The 21551-nt window shown below is 40.9% G+C and overlaps 2 protein-coding genes across 12 annotated transcripts in view; one reads left to right on the top strand and one right to left on the bottom strand.

Moving 5' to 3' along the window:
- Positions 1-1810, bottom strand: part of LOC126241561 (uncharacterized) — a 296723-nt gene extending 294913 nt beyond the window's left edge. For 5 of the 11 annotated variants that reach the window (XM_049948016.1, XM_049948024.1, XM_049948020.1 and 2 more), the window contains exon 1: positions 1524-1753. The gene's annotated coding sequence lies outside the window, so the exon portion shown is untranslated. Of the gene's footprint in view, positions 1-1523 lie in introns of all 11 variants that reach the window. The other 6 variants (XM_049948026.1, XM_049948023.1, XM_049948019.1 and 3 more) reach the window with 4 other exon arrangements.
- Positions 1800-21551, top strand: part of LOC126241678 (uncharacterized) — a 71415-nt gene continuing 51663 nt past the window's right edge. The window contains exon 1 of the mRNA XM_049948027.1: positions 1800-1966. The gene's annotated coding sequence lies outside the window, so the exon portion shown is untranslated. The remainder of the gene's footprint in view (positions 1967-21551) is intronic.

Below are 21551 nucleotides of genomic sequence, written 5' to 3' on the forward strand. Positions count from 1 at the left end.
GCCTGGCTCTCTCAGACCGTGCCTCGTGAACTAGGTAGGCTACCTGTTTTCTTCAGTATAGCACAAAATGAGTTCACAGGAACATGACAGTTTTAAAAATCCTAAGTTTCAAAACTGTTAGTCAGTGAATTGCAGAAGATATCAGTAATATAGATCAAGAAATGTGTGAAAATGATGACAGTTTTACAACAGCCAGTAATCATAGTTCTGTTAGCAAAGAGCAGGATCATTCAGAGGAAAAACTTCAGGACAGTTGTGATGCAGATCTCTCAGTTTCCGTAATAAAATACATAAAGAGTTAATTAAAATCAAATGTGTTTTAAGTGGTGACAAAGAAAAATGTGCTTTCCAGTATCAAATATGAATTTTGTGATATTCTTTTTGTACCTATCAAGCGCAATTTTTATATGCAAGTTTAAACCTTGGAATTTAGTTTTGTGTGAAAATTTACTTGCTACAGAGATACTACACTTTTTCAGAACGTAAAATTCAGTTCTCGAACAGTTCCTTTATGTGTACTATTTAAAAAAAAAAAAAAAAAAAACACACAAAAATTGGTGATTTTGTGTAGCAAAAAGTAAAACACTGCAGGTTTTATTCAGTGCAATAAAAGCAACAAGAAATATTTACTTATCAATTAAATAACTGTAAAAATGAAAGTTAGATAAATTAAAAATTTCAAATGAGTTGCATTTTTAATCTCAGTGTAAACATTGGCATCCCAGAGACTCCACCTCATAGTACACATTACGGAAAAGTCACCTCGTGAGTTAAAGGATATCAGCTTCAACATAACAGTTTGTATACTGAACGTATACAGAGGAGGACAACACGAATGGTCACAGGTCTATTTGACCCATGAGACTGTCACAAGAAATGCTGAAGAAACGGAACTGGCAGTTACTTGAAGATAGATGCAAACTATTGCAACAACGCCTACTTCCAACGTTTCAAGAACAAGCTGTAAATTATAAATCGAGGAATATGCTACTAACTCATATGTATGCCTCACATAAGGATTGTGAGGGCAAGATTAATTACGACAAGCACAAACATTTAAACAATCATTCTTCCTGCGCTCCATAAATGATTGGGACGGGAAGAAACCCTAATAAATGGTACAATGGTAGTGTCCTCTGCCAAGCATTTCACAACGGTATGCGGAGTAGGCCTTTGGATGTAGACGTAGAATGCATACATCGTCAATGGCTGTATCTTCTGGGTGAGATTGGAAGTCGATAGAAATATCCAATTATAAGTTCATTATTATAAAGATCATACAGTGATCGACTGGTCGCATTTTCACTTATGCATTTTTTCTCCTGTCGCAGTTATCAACATGAATGCAAAGCTGTCAGTCTCAAAATTATTAACAACGGTATTTTCATGTCTTAAAGACGAGTGCCTTTATTTTAGTACTTGTGCTTAACCTTACGCTTCTTCCTGCATGTGTGCTTTTTTAATACTATTTCTTTCCGATTGTCTGCTACTGCGATAAGAAAACAATACAAAAACTTCGTTACCTGTTTAAACAAAAACCACGGATTACCATTTATTCATGGGCTGCGTATCATTTTGATTTCAATTCGAGTTTACATAGTCCATACGAAACTTACGAGCTTTAACCCTCATTAATTGGATGTTACAGTTTCCTAAACTCACATTTGCATTTCGCGGCAGTTAGATATCTCTACGCACACCAAAGAATAACAAAAACAAATGGTGTTCTGTGGCAGGTTACTGTTTGGCCAGCGACCTACCTCATCGGTTTAGTTGTATCAACTGTGGTTGCATTTTGATGCTTTCAGTACTAGCAAAGAACTTAAATGAGTAATGTTGTGAGTAATGTTGCATCTGTGAAAAAAATGAGGTGACACTGGGGTGCTGAGGTGATTCATAGGAACAGCCCAACTGGAGAAAGAAATCTAGGATGTTTAATGGAGCTAAGTATTAGAATAATGCTCAGGTATGTAGTCATATGTCGTGCAGCAAGCTGTCGTTGAGTAATGGACTGCTAAACAGTTCTAGCTTTTCATGTAATTTGGCCATTTTAACGCAATAAATAGCCATACATGTAAATGACATACCGTAAGTTGTACGTATGAAATGTTATTTAATTTATTTTATAGTCGTAGCTACAGCCGTATGTTAGTTTCGCCAGAGCCCACTACTGTTGAGAGGAAATCTCTGTGCATTGCCATCGAGGTCGCTCATGAAACGTAGCCCATACCAAGACAACCACCTGTTATTGCACAGAAATCTCTCAGATAACGTACGCGATGAAAGACTACGAGAAAGTGTGCCTGCCTCACGACTTCATGTTGTCTAACAAATAACATTGCGATAACTAGATTGTAAGTGAGCAATCTTTCTGTTTTCTGCGAATACCCCACAGACCATTAATTGATACATGCCTAGTATAAGTGTGTAATTGTCACAGATAAGTTAGGCCTTCGTGGTACAAAAGTCGTTCCACGTCTTCTTCTATTAGTTTCCTAGCTCTAGCAAATTAGCTGAATTAATAAAAAGGATGTAATTCATATTACAAACAATCAAACAGATGTAGGCTACACTAACTTTTCATTGTTCATAGTGACATGCTAACAACCCTCAAGATATGTCAGTTGCAACATCTTGTTGAATATAGTTTTGCAACACAATATCTCCAACCTCAGTACTGTCCTTACTGTGATGTTCATTCATTTCTCCAAGCAGCAGAACTTTTCAGTTAATGTGTTGGTCTACAGTATGCACTTGTTTCTTGTCATCCATCTAGTCTTGGCTTATACTACTTTTTTGGATTGTAGTTTGCGTTCCTTCTTTTTAACTCATCTCTACTGTCATCTTCCCACTCATTAACTTGTATGTATGCATTTACACAGCTCTTATTCATACCAGGTAGTTATTTATTTTGTTAGCTTATATTTCAACCTTTATTGTCCATTGTTTCTTTTTATCTGTAGTTGGCAGTACCTTTCTAATGTGGCTCTATTTGCAATTAGTTGTTTGAGTCAGTGAATGCCATTTTCTAATACCATAGGTTGCAACTAGTGTCTGCTGCTGATAATTTATATTTGGGATACTGTCTGATAATGTGGCATCCCATCCCTGAAACCTTGGTTGTGGTGCCAAACTAGTGTGCAGTAGCCTACAGCCCGAAGATTAGGTTATGTTGGAAGGTGACAATGTGGTAGCATTAGCGAAGCCAGCGAATGTGGGTTGGGTCATTGCATTTCAATTCAACTGAGGAAAAAAATCTTCAATCTCGATCAAACATGTTTTAGATATAATGCTGAATAATTTTACCTCTTGCTCATTTTGTTTTAATTTTACAGCCACTCCATATTTCAATGAATTTGCTTTTTTATTACACACAAAATATGCTTTGTTTTTCTTCAGTCAAAATCACAAAGTCACTCTGAAGTGTTTCACATGTGTGAATGAGTATGGGAGTATTTTATATAAAATTTCTACAAAATTCACTATTTTCAACAAGAAAAAAGTATCACTTCAATAAAACATAAACAACACATATTTTTTAAGCAAACCGTAGGATGAGAGCTGTCAAGAAAAATAATAAAATTGATTGCATATTCTTTCTTTGTGGGACAGATCAATTTTTTATTTTGTTTATGTTAAAAATTAGACACAAATTGTCAATTTACAGTTAAAGAAATTATTAAACTAACACAGAAATGTGTAAAAATTTTCTAGTTGATAAAATATTACATGGTGTATGTTCTTTGGAATAACATTCTTTATTTAATTATTACTAATAAAATATCCCAGATTGCTGTCATTTAACATTGCGAACAGTTGTACCGCCTGTCATGCATCCCAAGATGGTTTGCAAAGTACAGATGTAGATGTTTGATTTTAATATGTAGGCCTATCTAATGAATTTGTACTATAAGTGTATAAACATAATTTTAGTTTTCTTACCTTCAAGAAAGCCTGTAATCCAATTTTCTTAAAACATGGATTGCATTTGTGCCTTTTTCCCAAGTTTATTCTGTCCTTTGAAAATTGATTCATTCTTCCTCGTGTGCATGGAGAATCAGCTATGGAAACTGTCAAGAAGAGACACACTGACTCTTCAGGATTTGGTCAAAAAAAAAAAAAGAAAAAAAATGGTGAGGGGCCGTTAGGATGAAGGAATTTTAGATAAACATCTCCTCCTTTATGCAATCCAGACACCATTTAATTGTTCATACAGACAGTATCAGTCAGAGTGTAGGTCTTTTTAAAGTGTCACAAAACATTGGCAACTGTTGCGTAAGTTGAATGTCAAACGAGGTTTCTTATCAGAATTGATCCTCATTGCTGCAGTGGTATGGGTAAAATCAAGTGGTTTGAAGTTAAGGAAATTTCTCATGCCATGGAGCATTTGAACACCTTTGAATGGTTTTTAAAGAATTTAACCAGATAAACATACTGTGCTGTTGCTGGCAAGGTGGGAGTTGACTTTTTAAATGTTTTATGGAAATCAAAATACATTTGTTGTTGTTATTAGGTTTGTCTAACGGTCTTTACAGTCCCACTTACACTGACACATTCTGTTTTTTTTTCCATAACTTATGACAAATAAGGACCACTGTGCTTCAAACTTAAATTCGTCGTCATGAATGTTGAATGTATAGGTTCATAAAGTTGAACTTATTTTTATTTTGTTCAACACAACCATCACTGAAAGAATGTACCACATCTAAATGCAGGAATTTTCCCCGTAACAAATTATCATTCGTTTCCTGAATTTAGTGAACACTGGTCACAGTGTGTTAAAAGTCTTCAGAAATTACTACTAAAATATATTACATAAGATAAACAGTGCACAAGATGAGCAGTTTATGATTTTATTAATTTATTTTTAAATTTGTACATAGATAAGTAGTTTTTGGATCTTGTTTTATAAAGCATCAGTTAAATTGCGAACAAAGTACCCTTAATCATTTTTGTTCAATAAGTTGTGGCCCATTGAGAAAGATAATAGTATGAGTGTCTTCATAATGATCCAGTTCATACTTCTTCAAGTAAGAAGCAAGATATTGTTTGGAGTGCATTTACTGCAATTCTGTCCCCCAGGGAGCTCACCCCTCTTTGACGGGTTCATGCCTGGCTACCACAGGTCCCTGGCCTTGCAGCATCTTTTCCCTTCCGCGTGCTGCAGGTGTATCCTCTTCCTATCCCCCCCCCCCCTTCCTTTGGCTAACATATCTGGGATGTTCTTGGGAATGTGTTCCGCATTTTCAGTAGCAGACACAGGAACAGTCTCTCCACTGTTTTTCGTTCCTTTTTTTTCCCCTTCTTCTTTCATTTACATCTACATGGGTACTCTGCGAATCACATTTAAGTTCCCCTTCTCCTATCCTTCCTCCGCTTCGACATTTGAAGTTTCTCTTTTTCTTCTTCCTCCCTGTGCGCTCCGGAAGGTCAGCCCATGCATCTGATGCATAATAGGTGTCCGGGTAACAAGTAATTCCCGGCCCTGGGTCAACAGGTAGGTTTTGCATGTACCCTCCGGTACAGGCCAGGCCCAGGGAGGGGTGATTGCCTGAGCTGCTACATTCCCAAAGTGCCAATTGCTCCATCTGTCAGGTGTTCAGGAGGTGTGAACAATGACCTAAGGCATGTGTGCCACCTTCTGAGGGAGGGCCGCCAGTTGGAAGGAGTGCATCTTCAGAGATTCTGGCAATCAGGGGATTTTCTTGCAATGAGCCAACCGTCCAGAGTCAGTGTCTGGTAAATGTAAATGGAATGAGGCCATAGATTCAAAAACCCTCCCAGCTGGACCATGGTTCCTCATGGTTTCATGTCCTGAAGACTGAGAGTCTTTTCCTAAGGCAAATCGGTATTGTATTCAGAAAGGTGTTGATGCAGTTGCAGGCCCTGTGAAATCCTGTTCTTGTGTACACAGTGGCACTTTTTGTTGGAGATTCTTCTGATTCTCAAGTACAACAACTGCTTGCAGCTTCGCTCCTCCACAGCCCATCAAATGCTGAATTCTTCTTGTAGTGTTATTTACTCAAGACTACTCAACAGTCTGACTGAGTACAAAAATCCAGATGTACTTCTCTGATCAGGGTATCATTGCAGTCCATTGGGTGATGAAAAAGGTAGATGCCTCCTTAGTGCCCACTTGTACTCTTTTGTTCACTTTTGATAGAGTGGTGCTTACATCAAAGATCAAAGCAAGCTATGAAGTTATCCTAGTTTGACTATACATTCCAAGTCTGATGCGCTGTTAACCACTGTCATCATTTCAACTACACTCAAATGTCTTGTCGACAACCGACAAATGTGTAACCAGTGGTAGGGATGCTGACAAGGGCAATTGTCTACCTCCTTCTCCTCACTGTATAATTGCAGTGGTGACCATGCCGCCTCCTCTCGAGATTGTCCCGTGTATCTCGATGAGTGGGTCGTCCAAGAGATCCAGGTGAACGAAAAAGTGCCTTACCTGCTCATTCGCAAGTTGATGTCTAGTTAGAAACACTGTGTTCTACCATCCGGCACTTATAGTACTGTTCTTCCAACATTTCACTCCACGAAGGACTTGGGCACACAGCCATGCAACCTCAAATTCAGCACCGCGGTTGTAAAATCACCCAGTGGCACGGTAGCATCCCTGTCTCCTCCTGCAGCTGTGCAACAAGCCACCAAACTTTCGCCTCACAGGCGAAGTCACCTGCTGCGCAACTGGCAGGTCAGAAAGGACAGAAGGAATACTCCTATGAAAACTTCTTACATCCCTCCATTCAATAAACATCAGTCTTCCTTTGCCAATCGGAAAGGCTCCAAGAAATCAAACAAAGGCAACCAGTCATCTCCTTCACCAAATCGGAGATGTTCTTTGACAGTGTCACCACATGATACTCTAGCCTGGCTGACCTCCGTGTCACTGGTGCATCCCGCTACCCGTTTTTCTGACTGGGTTTCAAAGACCAACAAAAGTAGAATGGAGATGCCTCTGTAGATGTCATGGAGCACGATCCACAGTATCTGCATCCTGCAGCAGTGAGTCTTTGAAGGCTGGCACTCGGCAGCTGCTGAGGTGATACCCCCTTCATTTTTTCCCTCCTCCCCTTTCCTCGTTATGGCTGTCCTTCAATGGAACGTTTGTGGCCTTTGATCAAAGAAAGAGAATTTACGGCTGCTCTTAGAATCACAGCGTCCGCTTGTTCTCTGCCTCCAGGAAACAAAATTGCATCCTCACAACCACTTTGAGCTCTCGCATTTCTTCCCGGTCCACTTTGATCTTCCTCCTGAGGTTGGCATTCCATCTTGTGGAGGAGTCGTGCTGCTCATCCAGGATGACGTTCATAGTCAAATCTACCTGACTACCCAGCTTCAAGCAGCTGCAGTCTGCATTTCCCTTCCTCACTTTGTTTCTTTGTACTGTTTACATCCCTCCGACATCCAGTGTCACCAGGGCAGACTTCTGCCAGATAAAGGGCAGCTACCTCACCCCTTTCTGTTATTCGGTGACTTTAATTCACACCATCCCCTTTGTTGTTCTCCTAGAACCTGTCTGTGAAGTGCCCTTTTGACTGACCTCAGTCAACTTAGTTAGCCTCCTCTGTCTTAACACAGGAGCATCCACATTCCTTTCAGACTCCACGCACACCTGTTCCCATTTAGACCTACCCTTCTACACTGCCCTGCTTGCCCATTGTCTCGAGTGGTCCGTTCCCTCTGACACACATCAGAGCGACTGTTTCCAATGTGCTATCCATTTGCTGACTCCTACCCCACCTATGTACACATCCAAATGGCAGCTTATTAAGGTCCAACTATAGGCTCTACTCCTCCCCCGCGAGCTTCAACAAACAACATTTCCCCAGTTGTGGCAAACAAGTAGAATATCTTACAAACATTATCCTTATCTCCGCAGAACATTCCATAGCTCGCACTTCCTCCTTACTATGCCGTGTCTTGGTTCCTTGGTGGACTGAGGCATGCCATGGCGCAACTCATGCGCGGAGACATGCTCCCAGTGTTTTTAACTGTCCTCCTACATGGCAAAAAGCATTCATTATAAACAGTTGCATGCACAGAGTTATCACATTCTTTGGGGTAGTAAAAAAGCCAGCTGGATTTTATTTACTAGTTCTTTCAATAGTTCCACTCCCTCGTCTGTCATGTGGGCCAACCTGCGATGGCTCTCTGAGACCAAGATCCATTCCCCAATTTCTGGTCTGACAGTAGCAGACGATGTTATAGTGGACCCTATTGCTATCTCCAACACCTTGGGTCGCCGTTTTGTGGATATTTAGAGCTCTTCTCAATACCACCTGCCTTCCTCCATCAGAAACGAGTGGAGCTGGCTTGGCCAATACCCTTTTCTTCTGAGAATCTTGAGTGCTACAATGCCATCTTTACTATGAGGAAGCTCAATCATTCTCTCACTTCATCCCAATCCTCCACCCCAGGACCAGACGAAATTCACATTCAGATGTTGCAGCACCTTTTCTTGTGGACAACCACTTTCTACTTCACATGTACAACCGCATCTGGGCAGAAGGCATGTTTCCCAGACACTGGCGTGAAGCAACTGTCATACCCATATCTAAGTCCGGTAAGGACAAACACCTTTCTTCTAGCTACCACCCCATTTCTCTCACCAGCTGTGATTGCAAGGTGATGGAATGTATGATTCATGCTCGGCTGGTATGGTGTCTAGTGTCTCTCAGTTTACTAGCCAGCACAGTGGGGATTTTGAGCTCGCCATTCTACAGTTGACCATCTTGTCACTTTATACGCTCATGTCGTGAATGGTTTTCTGTGGAAATCCCAGGCTGTGGCCATGTTTTTCAATTTGGAGAAAGCCTATGACACCTGCTGGAGAACTGTTATCCTCTGTACTCTCTACATCTGTGGATTCCAAGGCCGCATGCCCCATTTCCTTCAGGAATCTTTTAAGAGATAATTTTCAAGGTGCATGTGGGTTCTACCTTGTCGGACATGTTTATCCAAGAGAACAATGTGTCTCAGGGTTCCATTCTGAGCATTGTCTTGTTTGCTACTGTCATTACCTTATAATGGCCTGTATCCTGCCGGGCATCTCCGCCTCCCTTTTTGTTGATGATTTTGCAGTATGTTGCAGTTCTCCATGGACGCCTCTCATTGAGTGGCGTCTTCAGCAATGTATTGATCATCTTCACTCATGGAGCATCAAGAAGGCTTTTGTTTTTCCACTGATAAAACCTTTTGTTGAATTTCTGGCAGCACAAATGGATTCTTCCACCATCCTTACATCTTGGTCCTGTTGCTCTTCTGTTCGTTGAAACTATGAAATTCCTGGGATGGCAGCCCACTATATGCGGTCCCTTAGTAATCTATGTATCCTCAGCAGTACTTCCTGAGGAGCAATCATACCACCATCCTCTTTTTGTAATGGTCCCTTATACGTTAGAAACTAGACTACGGGTGTTTCATTTACATATCTGCATGTCCGTCCCTCTTATACTGTCTGAAACTATTTACCATCATGGCGTCCGTTTGGCCACTGGCGCCTTTTAAACTAGCCCAGTTGAGAATCTGTATGCAGAAGCTGCCGAACTACCGTTGTCCTATTTCAGTGACTTTCTCCTCAGCAGATATGCATGTTGTATGTCTGCCACGCATGGCCACCCATTTTATGCCTCCTTCTTCAATGACTCCTTTGATTGCCAGTATGGGACGCGTCCATCTACCCTGTTACTTCCTGGAATTCGCTTTCAACTCTTGCAGTGGCAGAATAACTTCATGCTACCTGCCACTTCGCCGGTGGGTGCGGCCCCGTTCACCACCTTGCTTCGTGAGGTGGCCCATGTTCACCTCAGCCTTCATTCGCTTTCTAAGGACACTACTCCAGCCTCGTATCACTATAAGTTTCATGACCTTTGCATGGAACTTCGCGATAGGATCTTCGTGCACACTGATGGCTCTTGGACTATCTGTGGAGTCAGGTGTGCCTGCGTCATCGGCACCAACGTTTTTCAGTATCGGCTTCCAGAACATTGCTCAGTATTTGCAGCAGAGCTCTTCACCCTGTATCAGGCCATGCAGTGCATCCAGTGACATAGGCTTTTCAATTGCATTACCTGCTCCGACTCTCTCACTGCCATTCAAAGCCTTTGTGTGTTGTACACTGTCCATCCCGTAGTGCAACGGGTATAGGAAAGCTATCACTTGCTCACCCCTGATGAAGCCTCTGTGATGTTTATGTAGGTCCCTGGTCATGTCGGTCTGACAGGAAACGAGGCTACTGATGCTGCTGCCAAGGCTGCAGTCCTCGTACCTCTGCCTGCTTGTTCTTCCATTCCCTCTGATCATCTCTCTGTTGCTGTCTGTCAGCAGGTGGTGTCACTTTGGTATCACCACTAGTCCTCACTTGATGTGAACAAGCTCCGGGTTATTAAATCTCTACCAGCAACATAGACGAACTTCTCTCTTGCCATCAGGAGATCATTTTAGCTAGGTTGCGCATTTTAGCCATCCCCATTTGCACTACTTTGTGATCAACCCTAGACAGTCCACCCTTACATTCTCATTTGTGTTTACTGTCTTAAGTTTTGGGCCATTCTAGCGAATGACACGCCGGCTGTGACCACATTTTACTTTTTATCCATCACAGCAACATGGCAAAGGCCATTTAATTTTTAGTCCTGCGAGGACGGGTTGTGAGTCATGCTTGGGTAGTTCAGTTGGTAGACCACTTGCCCGCAAAAGGCAAAGGTCCCGAGTTTGAGTCTCGGCCGGGCACACAGTTTTAATCTGCCAGGAAGTTTCACAGTAAAACATTATTACATTTTTACAAATCATCTTTTGAAATATAGTTTTATATTAATACTTTCATACTACCTTATTTATTGTATGCTATAGCATGTTTTAAGCAATTATTGGCGCTGTTTGTGACATATTTTCTGTGCTCTTATTTTTTTTCTGTTGCTGTCTTTTTACTTAGCGAACATCTTGTCATCTGCAACCATGTGAGCGGCTATTAGTAAACAAATACTTGGGGTTGTGGTAGTGTTGTGGATACCAGTTATTTTGGTGTGTATTTAGCTATTGCTTAGCTATTCGTGTACTCACGTTTGTTGTGGCTGCTTTTTACACAGAAAAACAAAACGTTTTGCACTTTGTTTCTGATCCAGAATATTACGCTATCTTGCCGTTCGCGCACGTCGTGAGAGGCGTATCGCAAGTGGCGAGAAAGGATATGAAAAACTGTAGCGCAAATTATGACGACTTCTGTTCATTATTTATGTCTCTGTGTGTGACGGGGAAGTTTTTCTTTTGCGTGTGTGTGCTTTCTGTTCTATGTCCTTGGTCAGCTCTCTCAGAGTGGTAAAGAGTGTGTTGTTGCAGAGTGTTGTGTCTTCATTTATTGAGACTGAATACATCATAGGACAACATGAAAAAACTAACACTCAAGATTTCAACCCAGGCCTAACAAGAGAACTAGTGACAGAGGAAATAAAACAAATCATCAGAAAGAACAAACCATCCATAAACACAAATTTAAAAAATCTGATGAGAAAACCATAAACAGTATACACAGAAAACTAAAACAACACAATGCTCTCATCACCAAGGCAGACAAAGGGAATGCTCTAGTCTTAATGAAAGAGGGAGAATACATTGAGAAAACAGAAAAATTTCTGGCAGAGAATAAAATAAGCAAGCTAACCAGTGACCCAACACAAAGATACCAAAGAAATGTAAAGACTGTCTTTAAAAACATCACACACCCCTTGACACAGAACCAGACAAAAAGAATGGCACAAAAGAACCCTAAAGCTCCACTCTTAACAAGCCTACCAAAGGTCCCCAAACCCCAGTCAGGCCAGTGGTTGACTTCAGAAAAGCCCCATCTATATTACTAGGGAGACATAAGCACACATTCCTACAGAAGACATACACGTACACAAACAACAGAAGCATCAAAAACACAGGAGACATGATGGAGAAAAATAGGAATGTATCTTTTGACATAACATCCATGTACACAAACATACCCACAGAAGAAACTATAAACATTATAGAACAACAGTTAAAATGCAAGAAATTCCCAGATGCACATATAAATGAAATCTCATCCATCCTTAGGCTACTCACAGAACAAAACTACTTCACTTTCAACAACTACTTCTACTTGCAGCAAGCGGGGCTTCCCATGGGGTCCCGCATCAGTGGAAACTTAGCCAACATTTTCTTGGACCATATAGAGAACACAATATTCAATAACATTGTAAAACTAGGAGGGTACGAAATAATCTACTGGTACCGATATTTAGATGACATAATCTGTCTTGTAGATGAAACACATAGCAGGATAGAAGAGCTCCATAGTAACATCAACACAGTACACCCACAAATCCACTTCACAATGCAAATGGAAAACAACAAGAAACTAAATTTCTTGGATCTTACAATCACAAGAAACAACCACCAACATGAAGTCTCCATCTACAGAAAACCCACATCCACAAGCACTGTTATCCACAGCTCATCCAACCACCCGACAGTGCATAAATATGCCAGTTTCACACACATGCTCCACAGGATAAACAGAACACTTCTTAAACCAGGAAACTACACACAGGAACTAAACATAATCAAACAAATTGCTCTTGAAAACGACTGCAAAACAGACATCATAAACAAACTCAACAATAAGGTAAAACGGAAACATACAGCACACACAGACAACACAGCAGACCACACCACTTCAGAAAAAAGAGAGATGGTACACACTAACATACAATAACAAAATATCACATAGAATAGGAAACATCTTAAAAAAGCAAGGGATCCCAATAACATTCAGAATAAACAATATAGTTCAGAAAAGACTAAGACCAGTCAGAAAAACCTCAGACATAAGAAGTGACAGCGCACATTCAACTTTTGCGGAACATCTAATGAACAAAAACCATAACCCCACTAATATCGAAAATGATCTACGCATTCTGAGAAACAGCAACAGTCTATACCGACAACTAACAATAGAAGAAAATTACCACATACAAAAGGCTATAGTCAAATGGAAAAATGTAATAAATGAAAACTCAACACCCTGCGACAACACGCTCTTTACCGCTCTGAGAGAACTGACCAAGGACATAGAACAGAAAGCACACACACGCAAAAGATCAACTTCCCCGTCACACACAGACATAAATAATGAAGAGAAGTTGTCGTAATTCGCGCTAAAGGTTTTCATAGCCTACTCGCAACTTGTGATAATGCCTCTCGCGACACGTGCAAACAGCAAGATGGCGTAATATTCTGGATCAGAAACAAAGTGCAAAAATTTGCTTTTTCTGTGAAAAAAGCAGCCACACTCTGTCCAACGAACGTGAGTACACAAATAGCTAAGCAACAGCTAAATAAGCACCACAATAACTGGTTTCCACAACACTACCACAACCCCAAGTATATACTGCTGACATATGTTCACCTTTGAGTATTTGTTTACTAACAGCCACTCACATGGTTGCAGATGACATGATGTTTGTTAAGTGAAAACACAGCAACAGAATAAAAAATAAGAGCACAGAAAATATGTCACAAACAGCGCCAATAAGTGCTTAAAACATGCTGTAGTATACCATAAATAAGGTAGTATGAAAGTATCAATATTAAACTATATTTCAAAAGACGATTTGTGAAAATGTAATACAAGGAGGGTTTTACTGTGTTTGTACAACCATACCATTTTCTGCATGGTTTAGATTAAAAAAAAAACACTTATGATGGTGATATTTGTCGCTGAAACTAGTTTGGGATAATAAAGAAATAAATGAATAACAAGGTGTTTTGCATCAAGGTGGACTCAATTTGTGATATTACTGTTTAACGTGTAGTTGTTTGTAACTCCTCTCTTTATCTTAGTGTTCTACATTTCTGACATGAGCGCATATGACCCTAGTTGTTTTTGCGCCCTAAAACAAAACAAAACAAACAAACCAGTCAGAAGACTGATGATGAAAATAAAGGTCCGACCTAGACCACATGAATGCAAAATAACCAACTGATTGGCTCTATTTGCCTAGGCTGGAAGAAGTGTGCAATGTTTAAATTTTGACCCTGTTTTGTAGGATAGCTACAGTATGCCAATTCTTCTAAGTATACAAATGGTCATTCGGCTAAGGGCTTATCCAAAAAATTTAACCGTCTTGGATCAATAAAACCTGAGACATGAACCCATGAAAAATCACATTTTCACTCGCAGCTTTTTCTATCGTACTGGTACCATGCATGGAAGTGAACGTTTAAAAACAGATACTTTGTGATGCATATCTAAATTATATGCAGCTGTTGTTGTGGTCTTCTGTCCAAAGAATGATTTGGTGCAAAGCTCCACAGTACTCTATCCTCTGCAAGCCTCTTAATCTCCGAATAACTACTGCAACTTAATTCCTTTTGAACCTGCTTACTACATTCATATCTTATATCTTAGTCTCTCCTTCCCCCCCACCCCCCACCCCACCGCCACCTTCCGACCCACACACCCACGCCCCTGCTCTCTCTCTCTCTCTCTCTCTCTGCCTCTCTCTCTCTCTCTCTCTCTCTCTCTCTCTCTCTCTCTGCCTCTCTCTCTCTCTCTCTCTCTGCCTCTCTCTCTCTTTGCCTGCCCCTCCCCCCACCACCGTTGTCCCCCCTCTCGCCCCATCTTTGCTTTCTTTGGAATTGGAATTATTACATTCCTCATGAAGTCATAAGTTATTTCATCTGTCTCATACATCTTGCACACTGAATGACATAGTTTTGTCATTGCTGGCTGTCCGAAGACTACCTGTAGTTCTGACTGAATGTTGTCAACTCTAGGTTCCTTGTTTCAACTTAGCTCTTTCAGTGCTCTATCAAATTCTTCCTGCTCTATTATAGCTCCTACCTTATCTTCATCTACATAATCTTCCCTCTCTGTAACACTGCTTTTAAGTTTGCTTCCATTGTATGGTCCTTCTATATACTCCTTCCACCTTTTGATTCTCCCTTCTTTGCTTCGTACTGGTTTTCCATATGATCTCTGGATATTCATACAGCTGCTTTTCTTTCCTTCAAATGCCTCTTTAATTTCCCTGTAAGTGGTATCTGTCTTTTCCTTAATTATACATGGTGTTCAAAAAAAGTGTCGAGTACTTTGAGTGGTGGTAGTACTCACCGAACCAAGAAAAATAACTCCAATAAGCATGGGTCCAGAAATGCATCCTTTCTGCAATAAACGTGTTTACAGCAGGTGTTCAACGTGGTGTCCATTCATGACAGTGCGCCCCTCTGTCCTCCGGCGTAAGGAATTCTTCACCCTTTGAAGAATACCTGGCTGTTGCACCTGCTAGCATTCATTGATGATGCGACCTCGTCATGTCTGCACATCATTGATTGGCATGGCGTAGACCAATTCCTTTAAGTGTCCCCATAACCAGAAGTCAAGTGGATTGAGGTCCAGAGAACGAGTAGGTCAAGGGTGTGCTGCCTCCTCAACCCCTCACCCCAACCAGACCAATCCATCAGTCCTGAAATGTATGCATCAGATGTTCGCACACATTGCGACAAAATTGTGCTGGTGTGCCAGCATGCATGAATCACATTTGTATTCCTTACTGCAATGGCACAGCCCACAGCAAGGTAGGCACTACATTAATGAGAAAGTCAAGTTAAAGCACCCCAGTTGACCTTTGTGATAGCACGTACGGCCCTATTAATCTATCGCCAAGTACGCCTGTCCATACGTTGGTTGAGATTTGGTGTTGCTGCCCTCTTTCCTGAGTTGCTCGGGGATTTACATCTGCCCATACATGCTGGTCATGGAAATTCACAACACCGCCTCTTGTGCACACTGTCTCATTGGTAAATAAAATGTTGGATGTGGGCAATGAATCTGCGGCACACTTTTGCAACAGCCATTGACAGGACTGCCATGATAATCATGTGGCCTTAGGGCCTGAATGCACTGTAGATGATATGGGTACAGCTTCTGCTGCTGCTGCTAATCGTCACACACTGGTCTCAGGGGTTTCTTCCACAGAATGTAGCACATGCTCCTCCATGTCAGGTGTGTGGACTGTGCAGGGCCTTCCACTGTCAGTCTTCTGAGGTGCAAGGGTACCTGTGTCCCTCAGATGCTAGAAAAGTCTGCCAAGCAGCATATCAGAGGCCACTCTGTGCTGTGGATGTTTCTCAGTGTAGAGGGCATGAACTTGTGGGCTACAAGCATTTGCTATACTGTAGGAGAATATCATATCCGTCATTTCACTTGTTGAGTAGTAGGCTTCGGTGGTGGAAGAGAGAAATTGTAAAGTTACATAACCATTTGTACATATAAACAGTGCACATGTAAGTGAATCTTTGTTTGGAAGAAGGTAAAACCCCATTATATGTATCCAGGTTTGACAGTACTGTACAATAAGGCATAGAAACATGACAAAAACTAAAGTGCATACAACACAACTTGAACCATGCATCTTTCTGCAGACCAACTAATGGTAGGTAGAGTACTGTGAGAGTAAGACTTTATAATACCCTGCCAACAGTTTTAACGGAGTGCCAATGTAACGATTGTGCTAATATCTGCAACTAAACATCGCACAGCCTTTCCTGTGAACACGTGTTTATCTCGGAAAGTAATCATTTCCGAACCCATGTTTACTGGACTTAATCTTGTTCAGTGAGTACTACCACTTCTCGAAGTATTCAAAACTTATTTTTTAACACCCTGTATGCACTTCCATATCTTCCATATCCTTAAATTTGTCTTCTAGCCATTTTGCACTTCCTGTTAATTTAATTTTTTAGATGTTTGTATTCCCTCTTGCCTGCTGCATTTGTATATTTTCTCGTATGATCAATAAAATTCAATATCTCCTGCGATATCAAAGGATTTCAATCCTGTGCCACCTTCACTATTTCATCTCTCAAAGCTATCCATTTGTCATATACTTCTTCTTCTTATTCTTGCGTTACGGCCTCTGTAGGACCACGGGTAGCCCCTTCGTGGACTGCGTTTTCCTCTTCTTCTCCCAGAACCTCTTCATTCTTTCTCTTCTTCTCTCCCGCGCTTCTTCCGAGATCTTCAGTTTCCGTTTCTTCTGTCGGCTCCACTGGTGACACACTAATCTTTTCCTGTATTCTTCTATGTCATTGATCTCCAGTCGTATTGGTCGGTGTATATTTGTTCCTCCAATTTTCCTTTCCTTCGACCTTGATCCCCAATTCCAACCAGTCCTTCCGAAGTTCAACAACCCACTTGGTTCCTGTCTTTTCCCCTTGTCCTCCCTGTTGTTTCCCACACTCTCTTCGTCATTCTGTCCATACTCATCCTAACTACATGTCCAGCAAACCTTGCCCTTTTGAGTCTGATTTCCCTGTATATTGTTCTCATGTTCCAGTACAATTCTTCCCTAGGTCTTCGCATCCACCTCTCTCCACCTCTTTTGGGACCTAGTATTTTTCTCTCTTCTTTCTCTAGTTGTTCTGCCCCATTTCTTCCTAGTGTCATCATCTCAGCAGCATATAATAATGCATTCCTCACCGTTGCCTTGTAGTGGTGTATCTTTGCCTCTGTGGATATATTCTTTTTATTGTATATGTCTCTCGTCATGCAGAAGGTTGACCTCATCTTCTTTATCCTCTATGTTATTCCCTCCTTGCTCCTGTTCCTTCCTGTTAAATTCTCACAGATATTTAAATTTGTCCACCTTTGCACAGTGCCTTCCTTTGTTTTCCAGTCTGCAGTGGTATTTAATGTCTTTGTCTTGTTATAGGCAATCCTCAGTCCCACCTTCCTGGCTACCTTACTTAAGTTGTCTTACTTACCGCTTCCTCACATTCCTTGTTCCACCACTAGTGCTTCCGTTTCTTTTCTTCCTTTCCCCATAGTTCAGCCTGTTTCGCCATATTTCGCTTCACGTCGCCCCATTCACTGAATGATTAAATACCTTCTTAATATCTGGATCGATTGTGTCTTAATTTGTCTCTGTCTACCTTTTTTCTTCTACTCGTCTGTGGCAGTCTGTCCTTGTTGGGAATCCAAAGGCACTTAACTTCTGTAAGATAGTGATCCGATTCTGTTCTTGTGTTCATATACTGTATTCATTTCCCCTACTTGTCAGTCACTGCCTGATACCCACTCTGAAACACTCAACAACCTCTGGTTCTTTCAACCTGTCCTGATCCCATCACTCAGTTCCCTACCTTTTTGCAATTTCTTTAATTTTAGTCTACAGTTCATAACAAATTGTGGACAGATTCTATATCTGCCCCTGGAATGTGTTACAATTTAAAATCTGGTTCCAAAAACTGCATGTGCATCCACATCCATACTCTGCAAGCCACCTGACAGTGTGTGGCGGAGGGTACCTTGAGTACCTCTATCGGTTCTCCCTTCTATTCCAGTCTTGTATTGTTCGTGGAAAGAAAGATCGTCGGTATGCCTCTGTGTGGCCTCTAATCTCTCTGATTTTATCCTCATGGTCTCTTCGCGAGATATACATAGGAGGGAGCAATATACTGCTTGACTCCTCGGTCAAGGTATGTTCTCGAAACTTCAACAAAAGCACGTACCAAGCGTCTCTCTTGCAGAGTCTTCCACTAGAGTTTATCTATCATCTCCCGAACACTTTTGTGATTACTAAATGATCCTGTAATAATGTGCACTGCTCTTCGTTGGATCTTCTCCATCTCTTCTATCAACCCTATCTGCTACGGATCCCACGCCGGTGAACAGTATTCAAGCAGTGGGTGACCAAGTGTATTGTAACCTACTTCCTTTGTTTTTGGACTGCATTTCCTTAGGATTCTTCCAATGAATCTGTCTGGCATCTGCTTTACCAACAATTAATTTTATATGGTCATTCCATTTTAAATCACTCCTAATGCCTACTCCCAGATAATTTATGGAATTAACTACTTCCAGTTGCTGACCTGCTATTTTGTAGCTAAATGATAAGGGATCTATCTTTCTATGTATTCACAGCACATTACACTTGTCTACATTGAGATTCAATTGCCATTCCCTTCACCATGTGTCAATTTGTTGCAGATCCTCCTGCATTTCAGTACAATTTTCCATTGTTACAACCTCTCGATATACCACAGCATCATCCGCAAAAAGCCTCAGTGAACTTCCCATGTTATCCACAAGGTCATTTATATGTATATTGTGACTAGCAATGGTCCTATGACACTCCCATGCGGCACACCTGAAATCACTCTTACTTCGGATGACTTCTCTCCATTGAGAATGACATGTTGTGTTCTGTTATTTTTGGAACTCTTCAATTCAATCACACAATTGGTCTGATAGTCCATATGCTCTTACTTTGTTCATTAAACGACTGTGGGGAACTGTATCAAACATCTTGTGGAAGTCAAGACAAGCGGCATCTACCTGTGAACCCGTGTCTATGGCCCTCTGAGTCTCGTGAACGAATAACCCGAGCTGGGTTTCACACGATTGTCTTTTTTTGAAACCCATGCTGATTCCTACAGAGTAGATTTCTAGTCTCCAGAAAAGTCATTATACTCAAACATAATACTTGTTCCAAAATTCTACAACTGATAGACGTTAGAGATATAGGTCTATAGTTCTGCACATCTGTTCGACGTGCCTTCTTGAAAACGGGGATGACCTGTGCCCTTTTCCAATCTTTTAGAATGCTATGCTCTTATAAAGACCTACAGTACACTGCTGCAAGAAGGGGGGCAAGTTCCTTCGTGTACTCTGTGTAAAATCGAACTGCTATCCCATCAGGTCCAGCGGCCTTTAATCTTTTGAGTGATTTTAATTGTTTTTCTATCCCTCTGTCATCTATTTTGATTTCTACCACTTTGTCATCTGTGCAACAATCTAGAGAAGGAACTACAGTGCAGTCTTTCTCTGTGAAACAGCTTTAGAAAAAGACATTTAATATTTCGGCCTTTAGTCTGTCATCCTCTGTTTCAGTACCATTATGGTCACAGAGTGTCTGGACATTTGGTTTGATCCACCTACCGCTTTGACATAAGACAAAATTTCTTAGGATTTTCTGCCAAATCAGTACATAGAACTTTACTTTCAAATTCGTTGAATGCCTCTCGCATAGCCCTCCTCACACTACGTTTCGCTTCGTGTAATTTTTGTTTGTCTGCAAGGCTTTGGCTATGTTTGTTTGCTGCGAAGTTCCCTTTGCTTCCGCAGCAGTTTTCTAAGTTGGTTGTTGTACCACGGTGGCTCTTTTCCATCTCTTACGATCTTGCTTGGCACATACTCATCTAACGCATATTGTACGATGGTTTTGAACTTTGTCCACTGATCCTCAACACTATCTGTACTTGAGACAAAACATCTGTGTTGAGCCGTCAGGTACTCTATAATCTTCTTTTTGTCCCTTTTGCTAAATAGAAAAATCTTCCTAACTTTTTTAATATTTCTATTTACGGTTGAAATCATCGATGCAGTAACCGCTTTATGATCACTGATTCCTTGTTCTGCGTTAACTGTTTCAAATAGTTCGGGTCTGTTTGTCACCAGAAGGTCTAATATGTTATTGCCACAAGTCGGTTCTCTGGTAACTGCTCAAGGTAGTTTTCAGATAATGTACTTAAAAAAATTTCACTGGATTCTTTGTCCCTGCCATCCATTGTAAACATTTGAGTCTCCCAGTCTATATCTGGTAAATTAAAATCTCCACCCAAAACTATAACATGATCTGGAAATCTACTCGAAATATTTTCCAAATTTTCCTTCAGGTGTTCTGCCACAACAGCTGCTGAGCTAGGGAGCCTATAGAGACATGTAATTACCATGTTTGAGCCTGCTATAACCGTGACCTTCACTCAAATTATTTCACATTTCGGATCTCTGTCAATTTCCTTTGATACTGTTGCACTTTTTATCACTATAAACACGCCTCCCCCTTCACTGTCCAGCCTGTGTCTGCGGTATACATTCCATCTGAGTTTAGAATTTCATTACTGTTTACATCTGGTATATCTGTCTTAACATTTTATAATTAGTCTGAAACCTTCCTTTGCCACATATGCAGCCTCCTTTCATGACTCTTAAACCAAGTGCTAGCAATGATTAAATTATGCTATATACAAAATTCTATCAGTCGGTATCTTATTTAATTCCTGCCCCACCCCCGACTCCCCCCAAGCCCTGCCCTCCACCTCCCTCCCCTGCCTCAGTCTGTACTCACCTACTATTTTTCCTCCTCTTCCCACTACCAAATTCCAGTATGCCATCACAGTTAAAGTTTGCTCTCCCTTAACTATCTGAATGATTTCTTTTACCTTATCCTGCATGCTCTTCCTTAATCCTACATTTTTTCAATCTCTTCATCTGCAGAGTGAGAGAGCATATAAACTTGTACTGCTGGCTTCACATCTACCTCGGTTATGATAATGTATTCATGATGCTGTTCACAGTAGCTTACCTGCATTCCTGTTTCCTATTCATTAATTACTAAACCTACTCCTGCATTACCTATATTTGATTTTGTATTTATAATCATTAGTCACCTGACCAGAATTCATGTTAATCCTGCCACTAGACTTCACTAATCCCCGTTACATCTAACTTC

This window comes from Schistocerca nitens, chromosome 1 (genome assembly GCF_023898315.1).
Source record: "Schistocerca nitens isolate TAMUIC-IGC-003100 chromosome 1, iqSchNite1.1, whole genome shotgun sequence".
Taxonomy (NCBI): Eukaryota; Metazoa; Arthropoda; class Insecta; order Orthoptera; family Acrididae; genus Schistocerca; species Schistocerca nitens.